Raw genomic sequence first — 20,874 nt, 5'->3', positions numbered from 1 at the left:
AATCAATCTTCCTCATTACCTAGAGGTAAACAGTGTTTGTACGTACTTTTATCACTTGCTTAGAGTAAAACAGCTCTTGTACTCACTTTCCTCACTTTTCTAGGGGAAAATATATTTATATTCAGGCATGTCCAAGGGTCAGCTCCCAGTGTTCTCTTCTATCTATCTGATGAATCTGGGCATCTTGCGGCAATGTAGAAATTGCCTCATGTACATAGACAACCCTCTGCGCCTACCACCCAACACTACAACCTGTGAGAGATGCACTTATCTAGCCAAACTGGAGGTAAAGCTCTCTCCAACCAAGACTGAACTTGACAGTCATGTGGAGAAAGTAAACATTTTGCACCATGCCACAGTCATCACATAGTCTCACTAAATCTACACCACCATAATCCACACATAGTAACACAAAAACATTCGCGGAGGCTCTCAATAATAATCTGTCTAAGCAACAGAGACCTCCAAAGCAGAAACGCAAGCAGCCTCCATCCCCCAACACAACCCCAATGACAGATAGCCCACAGACTCAGTGTGCCACTCAACCACAGCCAATAAGGCAAAACAAAGTACCCAACACACTAGTCATAGGTGACTCTGTAGTCAGGCACACAGATGTCACATTCACCAGGCTAAACAAGGACAAGGTTACTGTCAGCTGCCTGTCGGGTACCAGGATCCGCCACATAACCCAAGCACTCAGGTCACTCCACAACAAGTACAAATATGACTCTGTCATTGTCCGTGTTGGTGTGAATGACCTAAGACGTACCTCCCTGGACTACATGAAAAGAGACATGGAAGAGCTCTCCGATCTTGTAGCCCAGGCAGGTATGACCCTAGCCCTGAGTAGGATTCTGCCATCACCCAGAATGATACAAGGACAAAATGATTGACTTCAACAATTGGCTAAGCTTCTGGTGTCATTCTAAGGGGATCCAGTATCTGTCTACTTGGGATGACATGGTCGACAGACCACGATGCTTTGCCACAGATGGCCTGCACCTGTCACCCCTTGGACGCTGGATACTGGCTAAGGCTCTTGCTGCCCCTATAGTGCCTTCTTTAGGCAAGGTTCAAATAACATATTCACCACCATAAGAGGAACAGGCAAGCACAAACTGAGGGTAATGCTACTCAATGCTGGAAGTCTAAATCTCAAAATGCACTCACTCGAGGCACTCCTTGTAATGGAGAACATCAATATCTGTGCAGTGACTGAGACCTGGTTCAAGGCTCCAGAGAGCACCCCTGCACTACCAGGCTATAACTCATACCACACATTTCGGCCATGTAACCTGGACCGAAAAACCCAAGGCGGAGGTGTCTCCATATTCATTAAGGATATCCACCCCTCCAGGCTAGTTGCTTAGCACAATGCATCCGAGGTTATCCAAGTGCAGCTACCTCTGGGCTAAACTGCAATCCAAATTGTAGCTTGCTACAGATCCCCCACAATGTCCGAAGATTCCCACTCCTCTTTTCTTGATGTACTGGAAATTATTAGGGTTCAACCAAACACCCTACTAATGGGCGACTTCAGCTACCCCACCATTAACTGGGAAAACTACTTGTGTACCAACTCATTAGCTCAACGCTTTCCGGAATTCATAAATTCCAATGCCCTGGATCAACTTATTCACACCCCCACCAGGGGCAACAATATCCTAGACCTATGCATTACCAAAACGAGTGACCGGTGTTCCACACCTGAAGTCAACTCCTCGTTGGTCCGATCCGACCATAAGCTAAACACCCTTGATATTCACATCCCATCCCCACCCCCCATTAAGGAAACCACAGTATAATATTTCTACAAAGCCAAATTCATGCTTCTTAAGATAGAAGTGGTGAACTTCATGACACCCATGCAGATGGACAATACAGTTACAACTGCTGAATCCTACACAAATGCACTCTATAAGCACTTACACGAGTGCATGGATCGTGCTATCCCAAACAAAACCAAGATGCTATCCTCCAAAATAAGGAAGCCAATCTGGTGGTCCCCTGCCATAAACAAGCTGTACAACAGAAGGAAGAAACTGTTGCAAAACAGAGTACAATCCCTTGAGTGAAGGAGCTCCCTGGTCAGCCTCAGTAAGAAGCTGAGATCCCTTATAAGATCCTGCAAAGCTACTGATTCCAAGGACAACCGCAAAGCATTCTATAGCTATGTCAAATATCTCGATGGCAACACCCAGATCTGCTCTGAGTTACAGCACAAAGGCACAAAGATTACAGAACCAACTGATATTGCCAACATCCTGGCAGATAGGTTCAGTGCTACCTTTCCCCCGTCTCACATATCTATACAGGAAGAATGCAGAGTCCCTGTAATCACATCTACGCAGGTAAAAGCTGCACTCTACAGCCAATATCACAGCATCCATGGGACCGGACAACATACCAGGCTGCGTTTTACATGAACTTCAGAATGAACTGGCTCCCCACTTACGCACCATGTTCAATAATAGCCTCGCATCAGGCTTTGCGCCCCCTGAATGGTGCACAGCAACAGTTATCCCACTCCACAAAGGTGGCACCACAACGGACCACGGGACCTATTGCCCTATAAGCCTGACTAGCCTGGTCTGCAAAGCTATGGAGCACATCATCATGGATCTCATTCACAGAGACATTGGGTACCTCCAAACCTTTGACCCCACCCAGTTTGGTTTTGTTAAGGGCAGACCATGCCTCCTAAACCTGGTGGACTTCTTTGAGACAGTTAGCAAAGCATTAGATGAGGGTAAGGAGGTCCACACAGCCTACCTTGAGCTCTCAAAGGCTTTCAACACCATTCCGTATTCTGGCATTATCGACATACCCATCCACCTGAGCATTAACCCCTACGTCACGAGATGGTTTGCAAAGTGGCTCACGGACAGAACCCACACAGTGGGAGTTGCATACCCTAGGTCCAACTGTAAACCAATTACAAGTGGCGTCCCCCAGGGCTCAGTCCTAGAACCCCTCATGTTCGGTATATACTTCTCTGAAGTACAGGCAAGCACAGTAGGACTTTGGCTGAAAAGGTTTGCAGACGACTGCAAACTAGGGGCCATAATTGGTTCCCCAGCTGATACAGACACCCTCCAGAAGGGTTGCACTGAGACGGATACCTGGTGTCAATATCATGGCCTCAAGCTGAATGCCAAAAAGTGCATAGTCATCGCCTTTGGATAAAACTAATTACCCGCAGACTACCACATAGTTGCTAGTCCCCTACATACAGAAAAGGTAATAAGAGATATGGGAACCCAAGTAGATAACAGTCTTCTTGGATAACCATAATGCCATGGTGGTTAGAATATCCTTCTACGTGGCCCCCCCTAATCTCAAATGGGTTCGCATCCAGAACAAAGGAGGCCATTGTGCCTCTCTACTCATGACTTATTAGACACATTAAAGGATACAACATCCCATTTGGGATGTACCTTACAAGACAACTGCAACAGCTTGAAAGACCACAACAGTACCACACCAAGAGGATTACTGACCTCAAACAGATGACCTATGCAGCCCGACTAAAGAAACTCCAGCTGTACTCGGTTGCATACCGGGTACTCAGAGGTGATCTCTGCTTGACATACAAGGCCCATGTCCAACCCAATATTGCTGGTTATGCTCCACCTAAACAAAAGCCCCTGAGAGCCACATGCTGTAGGGATATACACCTAACCACAACGATAACTAGGACGTGCTGGAGGGATAGATTCCTGACCCAGAGACTCCCCATGCTTTGGAACATGATTCCACTGTACATCAGGCAGGGCCCCTCACTAGCACTCTTAAAGGGAAACTTTGATGGGTGGATGGGAGACAGACATGTACCCCGGGGATCACTGCAGTGGCTCTGCTGGACAGAGGCACAGAGAACTAATGGCTCTGCTGTTCAGAGGCACAAGAAACTAAACTAAGGGGGTGGCGGAAGCCCACACACTCTAGCTAGGCTTATAAATACCCTTAGGCAGACAGCCTAGTACCTACCTTTGAACCTATTACATGTCTTATGTGCATGGATAGTTAACTAGCTCTTCCATTTTACTTTGCTATCATGCTGATAAACTGTCGTGTGACTACAAGTCATATGTATCCTGTTATTGTGTATTGTAAATGCCAATAGACATAACAAATGTTTGCCTAACATAATAGTAATGCTATGTAAAATGTAATACATATCTGCCTACAGTACTGTACATTACAGTTAGTGGCACAATATCCCACAATGTAAATCATAATTGCACAGTAGGCCCACCTTCGACATGGTATTCTCAGTAATACACCCATACATATGCCTACTATTACAATATATCAACATATATTATCCCCTGTTATAGCACGTACTTGTTGAACCAACCCTGCCACTGACAGCAGCTGGAGAGGAACTGTTGGGCTCAAAGCCCTTATATAGCATCCCTTGTGGTGTATGCAGTGTTTACCTTGTGACCTACAGCAGTACACACATAAATACTACAAGCGTTACTATGCTCAACAATACATCACTACAAGATAACCATTTCCAGTATATGCATTGCGTACACTTTAATTATTACAGAACAAGTACTACATACACAGGCATACTGAGTGTTCTACATACCTTATTAGTAACCCGAGGTGTCGTTGACTGTTATTTCAATCCTTTTCAGTTTGTGTTTCAATCTTCTTTGTAATGTTCTGCTGGTATATACAGATGGTTTGAATGTGTGTCAAGCCATCCTTTTATAGTTAAATATTGGTAACGTGCTATCCTGATCACCAATTGATGTTCCAAAGTAGTTAATTACATGCACATCAGCTGTGCAGCTACTCCATTAGCCACTACCATGGCAACAGTAGTGTATAATTGAGTACTCCACTTGGGCGTTGTCCCTTTGCCTTACTTTCAAGGAAGACGACCTGGATGAGTTGTTTGTGATGTATTACAACAGCTATATGGAGGCAGACAGAGATATATTAGCCTTATGACTCCCGTGGATTGTGTGTAATGACTAGAAGATGTTGTTCTACATGTGAGTACAGCTGTTATATTTTAGAACGTTGCTATTTATGCAGGGTTTGTTTGTACCTGATACTTCTGCAGATGTTTCAGTCTGGCAAGGATGTTTGGGCAGCTCAAGGCTGTATGGCTATGCATGAAATGTTAGGTGGTTTACAGTGTGCTCACCAGACAACTTTGGTTTGGTGTACATGTGTATCATACTGTGCTGTTAATCAGTAATTGGTAACACTTCCTGGTGTACACACAACCCTCTGAAACGGGATTAGTGCAAACAAACCCTGTAACATCAGCAGCTGTTCCATTGTATAACAGCAACTATTTCACATGGGGCCATGTTAGTGTGTCTCTGACAAGGTATGTTAAGGCTTCTGCAGATGTCTTACAGTGAGTGAATGATTTGTGATGTTATTACAGTTTGTATTGTAATTGGTTTGTGTGTGGGGGAGATGTTGGTGGGTGTACATAGCAGATGCAGGTGTGTAGGAACTGCTTTTATACATAATCGATATGTGTGTGAGGGTTCCTTCCCTATTTGAACACCTATCCTTTAGTGGACTAATACTATGGTAATTGCAGGCTGATTAATTAAGGCACTGTTAATTGGTTCCTGTATAGCATGCAGGGGATGTTAGTCCTTGAATCCTTTCGGCAATACATCGGAATGTAATAAAGGGTTGCTACATGAAAGCTGTCTGTGTATTTCTGTTGTAGGTATTTGCAGTCATTGGAGTTGTGTTGGTGACTGACCCTCTTTGGCTAGGGTTGCCACCTTTTCAAATGGCCATAGTGGGACATTTTCGGGACACACATCAGATTTTGCAGGCCGATACAAACCCACGGTCAGTACAAAGGGTAGAACTTTCCTTTTTTGCCTAAATATAAGCTTATTCTTGTTGCAGTTTAGTTGCTTATCCTGTTTCTTGTAACATGTAGATATTTTAGATACAGAAATAACTGTTTTATGCAACTATTACATTACATATGGGACATAATTATATCCTACAATCTCAGGACATTTGCCATTTTTAATATTGTTGGTCAGGACACAACCGCCAAAGAGGGACTGTCCCTCGCAAAGTGGGACAGGTGGTAACCCTATCTTTGGCTCATGTCCATAGCACATATTTGTAATAGTGTATAGGCATATACTCTCCATATCCTTTGTTCATAAAGTTTGGCCATGGCGGAATGTGTGATTGCTATGGTCCATGTTATACTCATATATGAACACTTCAACCACTGTATATGGGATACCTACGGAATCCCAAACACACACAGTTCCAACACCCACAGTACCGGGCCCATACCCACCATTACTGAACACTCAAACTCGCGACAGTCAAATTCGCGAAAGTAACACAAACACGGAACACACACACACACACACACACACACACACACACACACACACACACACACACACACACACACTGCTACCCACCACATCCAAACAAACCATCCTACACTACGTATGAGCAGGTGGGCATGCCCCCCTACACCCCCCATGTGGGTGGCTGCACCCCCCGCACCCCCTACTTTAGTATTCTACCTCCTACAACCAGACGCACAAAGCAAACCCACACCCACACATTACAGTCCCCCAGGAACACACACCACACTCAGAACACACACTTACACACACTACAGCCCTCAGAAACACACTTATACACAGTAACCTACCTGAACCACAACACCAGAAGCACTAACTAAATGTCCCTTAACATCGGGATTTTAAAACTCGCGCTTCTGGTCTTTCGGCCTCATGATTACGCGTGTCGGTATGTCAGGCATTCAGTATTTGGTAGGTATCCCATTTATACATATCTCCGTGGTTGTGTAGATGTTGTTAACCTATCTATATATCTACATATATGTGTATATCCCTGTATATCGACATATAACCCTCTCTCTCCCGCTCTCTCTCTCTATATATATATATATATGTTGATAATTGAGTACATGGTTGCGTGTTCTAATCCTAGCAGTGGTCATTTTACCTCTCAGAGCAGACACTGGTAGTGCAAGGGTGATTAACGCACATTTCAGTGGTTGTGTGTTCCAAATGTTTATTATTCTGTGGAATACTACCTATATATGCAAGCTGTGGTTAAGGTATACTATGTAACATGTAAATCATTTCTGACTTTATTGGGATTTGAACCAGGACTGCACAGATATTATGCAAATACTGTAGCCATTACACTATTGACATTAACGTTCCTTCTGCCTATTTCCTAAGTCCATGAATACTATGTGTAAGCTTGGCTACACAACAGGCGGAGCCACCCACACCCAGTGAGCTTCTCGAAATACCGACATAACACATGAATTGAGAGACTATACATTAACATCCTAACTACATTTGGCATAGCCCCTCACTGACACACTTCAGGGGAAACCTTGATGTGTGACTAGCCAACAGTATATACACTCCTGGGATCATGTGTCCCAGAAACATACAGCCAGGGTGTGGGGGAGCCACTCAAGTGTTATAGCTGCAAGACCTGTTGGGGAAATTGAATGCTGTTGGGTTGTCATGTTAACATGCCCTTTTGAGATCACTATGTGCCCCTATCACCCTACAGCACCCCAGTCTTCAACAGCTTCCAGCTACTCTGCCTGGAATCACTTCATTGGCTATGCTTGACAGAGGCTCAGTTACTTCATCAATGGTGCAGGTAAAGCCATCACACTGTAGCTATGCTTCTAAATGCCCTTGGGCAGATAGCCTACTACCTATCTGTGAACCTCTACAGTGCAGGCCATCTCCAACATCATATGTGATTATACAGAGTTTTCTAATCACAATATACAGTGTAAAATCACCATGTAGTCAGACAACAGTTAAGTACAGCAATAGCATACAGACTACTGATACATAATCACTCCAAAAACCTATCTTGGAAGCTAGTGGGCATGTATAGGTTTCAGGCTTTGTATTGCTTACCAGTAGGTTACCTACAGGAAAGATGGGACACAAGCACAGATGGAAAACATGCCTGCAACAATGCCATACCAACTTGCATGTGTCAGCCTAAGGCTTTGGAATGCTGGGCAAGGCTATTGGCGACCCCATGGTGCCATATTTAGGCAGGTCTCAGAGGTAAATCTCACCTCCATGAACTTCACAATAGTGGAATCAATGAGGGTTAGGCTACTCAACACCAGGGGTAGTACTCACAACATGCACGCACTCACAGCACCCCTCAGTATGGACAACATCTACATCTGTTCTGTGACTGGGATCTGTATAAGGCTCCTGTGAGCACATCTGTACTACCAGACTACAACCCATAACACACATTTCAGCCACTGAACATGGACTGGCACAGACATGGAGATGGTATATCCATATTCATAGGGAATACCTACACCTCCAAGTTAGTGGGGCAGCATGATACCTCTGTGGTCATCCATGTGCAGCTAACATCAGCCACGACTGCAGTGCAAACTGTGAGCTGCTACAGATAACCCTCCATGACCCAGGAGCACCACTGCCACTATCTGGAGACAGTGGTAAACATGACAGTCCTACCAGACACCCTGTTATTGGTCATTGTCGGCTACCCTACACTTAACTGGATAACCTACTCGAGTATTCACTTCCAGGCCCAGCACTTCCTGGAATTTATCACCTCATATGGCCTGTATCAGTTAATAGACGGACTAACGAAAGGTGAAAACATACTAGAAGTGGTAATCACTGACATGTGCAACAGGTGCACTACAGCAGAGGTAAACCTGTCACTGTTTAGATCTGACCATGAACTATTCACTGATGATTTCCACTCCCAACCATCTCCCCCACCCAAGGAACACACAGTGAATACCTTTCCTACAGCTAAATTCATAGTACTAATGACAGAGGTGGGAGGGTTCACATCCCCCACGCTCAGGGATGACAATGCACAAGATACAGACGGAATTACAAATGCACTCTATAAGCACCTACAAAGATGTATGGGTCGTGCCATCAATGGTAAACCAGGACTCGCTACTCCTACACAAGGACACCAGTCTGGTGAACCCCTGCATTATACAGGCTATACAACAGACGTAGAACAGTAGTTCAGAATAACAGCAAATCCCAAGACATGCAGACGTCTGTGACCAGTATTAGCAAGATACTTATGTTACTTATGTAATCATCCAAGGCTGACATCCACAGGTAAATAGGCATGGATTCGGAATATGACCACAAAGGCTTCTTTGGCTATGTCAAGGATGTAAGCAGTAACACACAGATTTGCACTGTGCTGGTGCAGTATTGCACTGAATATACTGACCCTACTGATATCACCAATACACTTGATGATACATTCGGAGCAAGGTTCACCCCCTACAGGCCCCACAACAATACCCAATACGTACAGTATCCCAGACATCTGAGACATACAGGTGGTAACGGCCCTTTCAAATGGCATGACAGAGCATCAATGGAGGCAGATGGTGTCCCAGACTGCATCCTGCAGACACTACAAGACAAAGTGACCCCCGCCTAATGTAGCAATTCAACATCAGCCTCTACACGGGCTACATGGCCATTCACTGGTGCATGGCAACATCTATTCCACTCCACCAAGGTGATGACCCAACTGACCATGGTAACTACCACCCCATAAGCCTGAATAGCCTGATCTGCACGGCTATGGAGCGTATCCTTATGGCACTCATTAACATAGACAATGGTAACCTCCAGGCACTTGACCCAACCCAGGTCAGCTTGATTGAGTGCAGATCATGCCTACTGAACCTGTTTGACATCTTACAGTCACCTAGACTTTAGGTGTGGGGTGTGGTAGTTCACACATACTACCTGGACCTCGCCAAGGGTTTTGACACCATTCCCCACTCAGGTATTATTTCTACACTCACCAGCCACTACATACACCAATAACATCACAAGTTGGTTTGCCAACAGACTTACACACAGAACCCACATGGTAAGCCTAGCAGCCTCCAGGTCCAACTCTTGACCAGTTACAACTGGTGTCCCACAGAACTCAGTCCTGGGGACCCTACTGTTTGCCCTATACTTCTCAGAGGTACGGGCTAACACAGGTGGACTACAGCAGGCCGTGTTTGGCGATTACTGCAGACTGGGAGCCATAACTGACAGTCCAGCTGTCACAGACATCCTTCAAGGGGCCTCACATAGACCAACACAGGGTGTCAGAGTCATGGCCTCCAGCTAAAGGCCGCATACTGCATGGTCATTCCATTTTGGGAAACTACACACATATTAACACATGAGTGGCAGACACTATAATTCAAACGATGTAATGGGTATGTGGGGACTACATTACATAGTGATCTCTCCTTTGACAATCATATCTGCAAAGTAGTTAGGACATCCATCTATGTAGGCCATCTGATTACTTAATGGTGCGCATCTAAACAGACTTAGGTTATTGTGCCCCTTTACTCATCACTCATCAATCCCATCATCAAGTACGATAACACATTTTGGATGTACCTCAGAAGACACATCCGACAGCTGGAAGGGCCACGAACGTACCTCGCAAAGAGGGATAATGCCCTCAGACATGTGTCCTATGCTGCCAGACTGCATAAACTCCTGCATTACTCAGTGGCATCTCATTTACTCAGAGATGATATTTGCTGGCCAACAAAGCCGTGTCCAAGTCAGGCTTAATGGATATACTCTATCTATGGGAATCCATGTCACAGTGAGCCACACACTGTATTGAGCTACACCTTGCCACAACCATAACTGGAAGATGCTGGAGTGACATGTTCCTGTCACTGGTACTCCTCATGATTTGGAACTGCATCCCTGATTACATTATACAGAGCCCCTCACTAACACTCCGGGGAATCCTTGCAGAGTGGGTGGGGAACAGTGGATACACCCCAGGGATCCCGCAATTGGCTCTGCTCTACAGAGGGACAGTTAATCAATGGGATGATGACAGCAGACACATTTTGGCTATGCTTATGAATGGCCTGGGGCAGTTAGGCATGTACCTACCTATGTACCTATGAACCTATACATACAGTATTGACGCATGCTGATAGCTTAATTTACTGTTCAGGTATTGACTTACCTTGTGCCAGTGGTAGTTGTGTGTACAATAGTTGAGGACTGCCTATGTAGGATGCACACAGTAGACCACCTATACGTGACAATTTACAGGTGGTCGTGTGTGTGTGCCATCCATGTTTGCTGTGTGTGCAGGTGGAGAAGGGTGCCAGTCCATAGGTGCCTACACTGTCAGTGTGTGTGCTGTATGTTCCCTCTTTGCCAAGGCATGGGCATACTGGGCACGCCTACATCTGCCTACTGGGCTGGCACAGGGTGTTCGTGGTCTGAGTCCTTCTGTGCCTGTGGGGCCCTTGGCAATGGTGGTGGGCTGTGAGGGCCTTCACCATTCTGTCTCTGCTGCAGCTATTTCCCCAGGATCATACTGTGTAGCATGGCACATCCTATGAAGATGTGGGCACACATGCCTGGAGAGTACTGCAAGGCTCCACCAGAAATGTCCAAGCAACGGAACCGTGATTTCAGCATCCCAGACACACGCTCTATGATGGTTCTGGTTTCTGCGTGTGCCTCATTATGGCATTCTTGCATGGGTGGGTGTGCATTTCTGATAGGAGTCATCATTCACGGTTCCAGTGCATAGCCAGCATCCCCCACCAGGTGGCCATATGGGATGTCCCCCCTGGCAAATACCTGATACAGCTGTGAGACATGCCAGATGTGGGAGTCGTGATAGCTCCCAGGGCTGCCAGCACGCACATCCATGATAATGCCCTGGGCATTGCACATGACCTGGCAGTTGATGGACGGGTATCCCTTGCGGTTTATGTAGCACCTACTCTGCTCACCGGGTGGTATCTTGATGTGTATGTGCATGCAGTCTATTGCACCCAGTACCTCTGGGTAGTCTGCCACACCGTGGAAGAGATGCATATTGCTGGCCAACTACTCCTGCATTCGGGGGAAGTATATGTGCTCATTGTCATGTGGTAACATGGCATCCAGGAACTGGTGGAGTACCGTGGATGCTTATGCCCGTGAGATCCCCATGATATCCCCAGTTGGCCTTTGAAAGGTACCCATGGCTAGTATTCTCAAGCTTACACATACCTTTGTGTTCACTGGGATGGGTTCCCTTCTGTTATTTCTAGCTCTGAGGCGTGGCCGGCACAGCTCAACAAGTTGCTGTATGGTGTCCCTGTCCACCCTGTAATGCTCTACTATCTCCAGATCATGTAGCCCCTGGCAGGTTACCCTGGGTCTGAACACTCTTCTCCTCCTCCGGTGCCTGAGATGGTTGTCAGCATCATCCTCCACACCACCATCAGTCTCCAACACATGCTGGTGAATCAAAGCTATGGCAACCCCTAACATGTACATATTAAAATTTCCCCGTCTGGATACACCAATGGTGTAGAGTGTCTGGGAATACACAAGTGTGTGTGAGGTGCTTTCACACTTTATACTATTGTGCAATGGATGCTGCTGGTGTAATTGGGTGTGTATGTGCAATTCCAGCTGCAGGGTATCTTAATTATGGGTTTACAGCAGGTACTGCTATTGTGGGGCCTTTGGTGTTGAATTACGCTTGGCTGCCATGATTCCTCTATTGCCCTTTATTTCACTTTGTAACCCGATTCCCCTCCCATTGTCAGGCATGCATCCAGCTGCTGGCATTCTTGTTTTGTACTTTCCCAACCCAGGATTGTGTAGCGAAATGTGTTATGTAGCTGATCTACTGCAAGTTTGCTTTGTTCTGCTGTGACAGTTCTTTTTTCTTTGCAGTACGGCACCTCCCCTTTCCTGTTCTGCAGGTAGGTGATAGCAGCCTTGTTAGCTGTTGTCAATGGCCCACTGTGAGTTCCTAGGTGTTAATTACTCATTTGTACTCCAATTACCATGCTGCAGCATTTCCTTATTGTCTTCCTGGATCCTTCCTGTTTCAGCTGTGGTGCACGCCGCGCACAGATGTTTACCGGGTTTCGAACGCGTTTTCATCCACGTTCACATGCACTTTCGGTTACCTTGTGTGCTCTCAGCTAAGCAAAGCTATGGCTACTTCCACACCCCTATCCTGCAGCTTTGCTTAGCAACAGGCAGCCCGGATTAGCAATGCTCCAGTGTGCTTACATATAAGGTGGCGCACCCCGCTCTTGATGTCATCTTTATCTCCAGGCCACACCTCGGTGTTGTACCGCTACGCTGTGAGGTACATCCTTACGCCGGCGGGGATTTTGCATTTCAGTATTACTTATCTCATTTGCATGGCATTGACTACTAATTCCTAGTTACTGTGCAGAACACTGTCACAGACCCTTAGCTGCTCTTACACCATTGTTGTGGTGTAGCATGTATGCCAATGGCTATTATGGGGAATTCATGAAATGTGTTACATTGCTGTTTTATTACATATAAATATATTTTCATTGTGATCCCGTTTGTGCACCGATGCATTGTGATTTTACTTTGCTTTAGTGTGGCCATGACATTAAATGTTCTTTTTTATACGTTGTGCATGTTTTTTTATTCCAGTGGTTATATATTTAGCCATTGGCATGTATTAACAGTATAATACGTGAGTTTGGTCCGCTGTCATGGCTCCGATTTTATGTTTGAAAAAATGTAAACCGTTTTTTTGGTTTACATTTCTGCATGCTTACGCTACACCTGCACCACTTCATGAATCGCTGTATACCTTCATTTGCATGCTACACTGCTGCTCATGGGGTAATTAGCATACATGCGCCTGGAGCTGCACAGCTGTGGCGTACGCTGGTAGTGCATGTGAAACAGCTCGTACCTGAATCGCTCGGCGGCCATATTTGGCATTAGATCGCCGACGCTACGCCTGCGCCTGGCGCAAGCTTCATGAATCCTGGGGAGTGTTTCCATTTCTAGCTTATTAAAGCTAAAAGCACTGCATAGATGACTAACATAGGTTTTCTGTTCTGGTTTTCCCTGTTGGGTTTGCTGGTTGTATTTGAGCAAATGCAAGGCACAGAGCTGTTTAAGCTGTGTTAAATGGTAGTGCTATATATGTTGCTTGTAGGATGTACTTTTTATAAAAAAAGATGTATTTTTTATTTTCTACTATACCTTTTAACATATATATTTTTTAAAAAAATGTTTTATAGGATGCATACATATATACATATATTTTTTATGGTTTAATTATTTATAATTGCTGACTTTTAAAATAATGTATGAGTTGTGGTTACTATTTATTTGTCCTTCTGGGGGGAAGTGATGTCACATAAATGTATTTAAAGGATATGATATCGTTTTCTGCCATCTGATGAAGTTCCATGTTAATGTGTATTTTTGGGGACGGAAGCACTTATGGTGGCTTAATCCTCACTTGGTGGAGTTTTTGCTTGCTTTCCGTGTGATTTGGATTATCTACAATAAATATTTTTGAAGAGGTACCCGTTTGCTGAGCGTTTTCTTGGATTTTGTGGTTTAGTTTGTATTGGATACTGCTTTTGCTGAATATAAGCCATAAAATGCTGAGGGATAAAATTCCAGAAGCAACGCTCAAGTGTATCATTCCATACAGTGCCTACTGTTTTAAGAACCCAAGCTTCGAATGTAATCATGTTATTAAAAATACCCTTCTGTTCATCCCACTTAGGGAGAGTTTCTGACATTCTAGACTGATGATAAACTTCAGCAGAAAAACCAGCTGAGGCTATAATAGGACTGGTAACAGCAGTTTCTAGTGCTTTATACTGACATTTTTTTAATAAGGTTTAGAATCTTAAAAGATCTTGATTAGCTAAGTCTGCTGCTCTAGCAGCCTCAGATTCCTGTGTGTCTAATTGAGCTCATAATGTGTTTGTTTCCTGTCTTGCAACAGGTACGTCATACTGTGCGTCAGCCAGTTGCTTGCCGTATGTTTCTTGCAAATGGACAATTTTATCCATTAATCCTTCTATCATACCGATAGCTTTACTGCCTTTTTCAAGAACAGTTTGTGTAAAAGTCTTAATTTCAGTCTGAGACTTTCAAAAACTGAGAAAATTCCTTTGTGCATTCAGTAGAATCAGTATGCATCTTACCAGACGCATTCCATTCATCACAGTAAATCTGAAAGTGACCCATGAGGTCAAAATCTTGATGGTTGCTAACTTTAGCAATCCAATCTTTAAACTCTTGCAAATCAGACTGTAAAGTACAAACTTTGACATTTGCATCACCCTCTAATAAATCTTTTGCAACAGGATATATAGAAACAGGAACCATTGTCTGTGCTTCAAGTATTACTTTATCCTGATTGTTTTGCAGGTTTTGTACAATACGTTTATGACAAGGCATACAAAAAGCAACATTTAAATCATTACAAATGGCACATTTCTGAATATCTTGTGACACCTTTGCCTTACCCACATACCAATCAAAGGTGGCAATCCATTTGTATAATGCAGGGTTGTCTGTTTTCCCTAATAAAGACTTACAAGTGCTAATATGCTGATCATACCATGCCTGTAAATAATTCCACACATCTACATATGATTCAGATACATCAACAGTAAAAGATTTGGTGCATTTCTTGGCATTTTCATGAATTGCATTCATTGTTAGTAGAAAAACAGAAGAAAATATTTACCCTAATATAAGATTATACAGTATTAGGTTTTCTTGCCTCTTTTAATACCTGCTGCCCATCCTTAGGAAAGAGGTGCCTAAAAGGTATTAAGATTTTATCATCCAGGCAGTTAGTTGCGGTTGTTTGGGGTCAGAAGGTATCAAGCACCCCTTGTCCTGTGTGAGTAGGTCCATTCTGTGAACAAGATTGCGGTAAATGCCCCTGGCTATTTCCAACAGAAGGGAGAACCACTGTTGCCTGGTCCAGAAAGGAGTCACCACAATGATCTATGGAGAATCCTGAATCTTCATAATGATCATATATATTAGTGGAAAGGGTGGGAAAGCATACAGGAACATTCCTATCCAAGGAAAAGGAAACGCATCTGTCTTCCAGGCTTCTTGGATGAAGGCCTGGTGCAGAATTTGATTGTTGTGACTACTCCCTGATTCAGTTTCCATTTGTGAGGGCATGTACAGGACCTACTTAGCTTTTCTGCCTCAGAGTTTTCCTCTGATGGTATGTAAGATGCCTGTAGAGTGAGATTTTTGCAGAAAAGCTATATCCCAGGCTACTTTGGCTAGTTTGCATAGGAGATTAGATCTCCCCCATTTGTTTATTTGTTTATATACCATATCATTGTGATGTTGCCTGTAAATACTTGTAGTGGTCTTGGGGACTGTAGATAATTGAGAGATTTTCAGACCATTTATTAGTGCCAACATCTCTTTTACATTTATTTGCTTTGGTCCATCTTTTCTGTTCCTAAGACCCTGCATTTTTATCCTAATAGGCACTGCTCCTTAAGCAAAGTTTTAGGTGAATGTTGTTACAGATGGGTCTATATTACCTTATCAAAAAATGTCTTCATTGAACACCTCTTCGCTGACCAGTAAACAGCGAACACTCAAATCTCCGAATGGCCACTTCAGTGAATTTTTTCCCAGGGGAAAAAAAATCGCTTGGCCAACCAAAAACTAAATAAACTTTCAAACCCTACAAAGTGGGGGACTTCGCCCCCTACACCCCCCTAACTAAATATTCCAAGTCCGAGTTCGCACTACAGTGGGGAAAAGGGCAAATTCCCGACGATGGCCAAGCATTTTTTTCCCCTGGGAAAAAGTTTGCTGAAGTGGCCATTCGAAGATTTAGGAGTTCGCTGTTTATTGGTTGGCGATGAGGGGTTCGATGAAGACATTTTTCGATAAGGTAATATAGACCCATTACAGACTGTGCTGGAGCTGGAATGGATAATGGGATATCTGGATTCTGATGAATTTAGTCTGTCCACCAAAAATATCTCCCTTTTCACAAACCCCCAAACCTAGAATCTGGAATGTTCGGGGATGTTGCTGTTGGGACCATACGGATTTTAGGTACCATGAGATGTTTCTCATGTGTAGTCTTACTAAAGGAATCATGAGAATCTTAAAAGCCATGATACCCAGAATTCTGAGAAATTTCCCAGCTGAGACAGTAGTCTGAGTGGAAAAAGAAAAACAAGAATAGATGTAGGTATCATGCATTTTCCCTACTTAAGAAAAGCTTTTTTTAATTAAGGTATCTAGGAGACATTCTGGGCAAACAATCTTGTGAGAAGAAGTTAAACAAGGTTCTTGTATGTTTCCCTGGAACCCCAGTCTGTGTAAGAGATTCTTCACCCAAGTGAGAGCTTCCTGACACTTTGAAAAAGATTCTGCAAAGATAAGCAAGTCGTCCAAATAAGGAAAATATGAATACCTTGCAGTCTGCATTAGACTGTCACAAGAGCCAGAAACTTTGTGAATACCCTTGAAGCAGTGATAGACCAAAGGTAATGCAGAGAACTGATAATGTGATCCAGACACAGAAAACCTCAAGAAACATCTGAAATCTGAATATATAGAAATGTAATGAAGCATCTTTTAAATCTAAGGTCACAAGAAAACTAAAATGGGAATGAGAGGTAACAAATTGTTGAAGGAATATTGTTTTGAACATGCACACTGTCACAAACCTACTTAGAATGGAAAGATCTAGGTATGATCTCTTGAGTCTTCTTTCTCTGGCATCAGAAATATTCCTGAATAAAACCTTTTTCCTAACTAAGGAGGAGGAGGAATAGCATCTGTCACCCCCTGAGCTAGCAGATACTAAATGACAGGAGAGAAAAGGCAAGTTTAGTCTGGCAGATGAGGGTGAATTCTTGAACAAGGAGGGAAGGGACTCCCACTGCCATCTGTAACCTTGATGGATTACTTTCTTATCACATCTGTCTGAAGCTGTAGCCAAAGAGAGAGAAATGGAAATTCAGTCATTGTAGAAGTATTAAAGGTTTGCCAGGGTGGGCAGGGGGTGGGGAGACTTGTAGATAGTAATTCAGATGTATTCGCCATTTCTTTGTTCTGTGGGTTTCTCCTTTCTCTTTGTAATCTTCCTGCCATTGCTTTTTAAATGTGTGCTTACCACCGGGCTGTTGTGTTTACTATTTTGCTTTTAGGTGAAGATTGTAGGGGTAGCATTAAACCCCTTGGCAAACTTGGAGAAGGAAGGCTGAAGGTCTGAGAGTGTCATTGAATCAGCTTACTTCTCTCATCACACCTGATATGGACCCCTGCAGCAAATGATCCAAAAATTAACTCTGCCCAAGGGTGAATTCAAAATGTCAGCTTTGATATTTTCTGTAACGTTCTGAGTATGCAGCAAAGCAAACCTCCTCATGACAGTTTCAGTGGCAGCAGCCATGGGAGTGGCATCTACAGAATCATAATTACATTTCAAACAGTGAGTAGCCACTTGAGACACAGAAGCAATTAGGTTTACATAAAGAAGTTTTTTTTTCCTCAGAAGAGAAAACAGATGCCATAATATTCCTCATGTTCTCAAAAGAGGCAAGTATAAAGTTTAATATATGAGCTTGACAGTTGAGAATTCTAAAAATGGGCTGCAGAAGAGTATACTTTTCCCCAAATCTGTCAACAGCTTTCACATCCTCATCAGAAAGGAGGAGATTAGTACTGACAAGATGTTTAACAGCAGCTGAGTTCACAAGAAAAATAACTGTGGGCTCACATTTTGGATTACTATATACAAACTTATAAGATTGAGGAACATTGTATAATCTGTCTGCTTTCTTGTGGTCAGCAGGCTGCCTGTCAAGGATGTTACAAGCTATGACAAGAACATCCTCCAGCGCTGAAAGAAGAGGTGAAATTGGAATAGGTCTGGAAAATTCATTTGCAATAAATCATAATAAGTTTTCAAAGACAGTGGTGTGTCATCGTGTTCCCATTGAAACCACTGATTAATTACTGAAATAGTTTCAGAGAAAGAGAACCCTTCAAAAGGACTGACAGAAGCTACACACTTCTCAGAATCTTAATCAGAAACCTGAGGAGACAAAATAGAATCTGTCCCTTCATAATCATTTTGTGGTTCAGAATCTTGAAACTGTGCAGAAAATGAAGAATCTATTGTTCTTTTACCAGAAACCGCTAAACTGGAAGGGTCAAGAGCCTGAAATAAACTTTGAGCTAAGCCCAATAAATCACTCCTATCTGAAGAGACTGAGACAGGAGAATATATTATGTCTTAAGTTTTTGCTTCATTTTAACAGGAATTTCAGAAGAAGTGGACCCACGCTTGCCAGGGAAGAACCTCCCTAGGGATAGGCATAGTAGTCTAGCTAGGTAGAGGGTATTCCCTGCCCCTTTCCCAGGATTGGCAAGAGTGGTTATCCCTTGCTCCCTGAGAGCACTGCAGTAACCGCGGAGGATGTGGACAACACCAGAGGAAGCTAAGGAAAAAGATAAATAGTCTGAGGAACCAGAAATGGTCATAGCAGTCACCCATGTGCAGCTGAGGCGCTTTACCAGCATGCTTTGACAGCATAGACTGTTTATTAATTTTCTTCTTTTTGTGGCTGGAGAGAGGAAAAGCCAAGTAACCAGTAGGTTGTTCCACAATTAAACTGAAAACAATGCCTGATTCCTGGAATGCCTGGTAGCAGTAGTCGGTAAGACAGGTAAGTAGTTAAAAGTCACTTTTTCTACCAGAACTCACAGTAAAAAGCACTTTAAACACTTACCCTAGCCCCAAAGGTAAAATGACATAACGTTTATCTCAGAAAAAAGTAGTTTTAAATTAGTTTTAACAAATGTATTCCATAAAAGTAAAACATAACATTTTTGTTTAAATTTTACTAAAAATCATATAACAGTCGATAAAAACAGTTTTTAGTTTTTTGACATAAAAAGTAAATATGTTAGTTTTTTTCCCCCTGAAGGAAACTTATCTGCCTAGCAGTGGAAAGTGTTAACCAACTGTCAGTCCTCGAAAGCCCAAAAGAGGAGCACTCTTCGACATCAGGAAAGTCCTGAATGGCTTGACGCCCATATAGGAAGGTGTCCTTCAATCTTTGGAAGCCTGTCTTTTGCATCCTTTGCATGATACAACCCATACAGCTAATGCTACAGCAGTGGTGATCTGTCATTATCTTTTGTTTCTATAAGGTACTAAGAGGTGACCTTTGCCTGAGCTATAAGGCAGTGTCTCACCTGGTTCTGTTTGCAAGTTATTGCCTGTAATGCAACACTTTGGAAGCTAACATCAGATTGTGAAACCAGTTTCTGAAACTAGATAATGGAAATAGAAAATATATGACAGATGCATTGCACAGCACCTTTCAAGACTACAGTAAACTTCACCTTACAATCACAAGAATACAGTAATTAACCTTCCTTGAAAAATAATCTTAAGTGAGATATAACTGTGGGACTGTGATAGTCAGGTGTCGTGAAAGTTAGTAGGTCATAAAACTGACAGCTGAACCTACGAACTTATAATAGTACATCCCATTGCCATCTAATTAGAATTTCTTCAGCTTACTTCCCCAAAGATTTTATATGTCAGGGTGAAAAAAAACTTTTGTTCTGGCAAATTAATGTGGTGATCACTGTGAAGATAGGTGAAGGCTGCCAGGCTAGCTAGCTAGAATTTTGTAGATAATTCTGTCATTTGTAAATATTAATGTAAGCCACAGGCTTGTTCTCTTAAATGTGAAAAGACTGTATTGGATGTTGAACTGAAAAAATGTAACAACAGTGCACTCTGCTTTAAGAAAGCTGATAAGTCAAGCATTGTGAAATTCTTTGATCTAAAACTTGGAGCCGACATGTCTAGATGGATGCATTCTGCCTATTGTTTGAGGCCAGAGTTAAGGCCTGGAATTTACATGTATAATTTCTTTTATTGCTCTGGCTTCCTGACCAGCTGCAAGATCAAAATGGCTATTAACCTCTG

General features: G+C 43.2%; 1 protein-coding gene across 1 annotated transcript in view; it reads left to right on the top strand.

The window, feature by feature from the left end:
• The window catches only part of MTUS2 (microtubule associated scaffold protein 2), a 3,916,139-nt gene that overhangs the window by 3,813,860 nt on the left and 81,405 nt on the right, over positions 1 to 20,874 (top strand). The gene's annotated exons all lie outside the window — the stretch shown is intronic.

Source organism: Protopterus annectens, chromosome 5.part1 (genome assembly GCF_019279795.1).
Source record: "Protopterus annectens isolate FY-2018-M chromosome 5.part1, PAN1.0, whole genome shotgun sequence".
NCBI lineage: Eukaryota > Metazoa > Chordata > Ceratodontiformes > Protopteridae > Protopterus > Protopterus annectens.
This window is presented reverse-complemented; position numbering and strand designations above follow the sequence as displayed.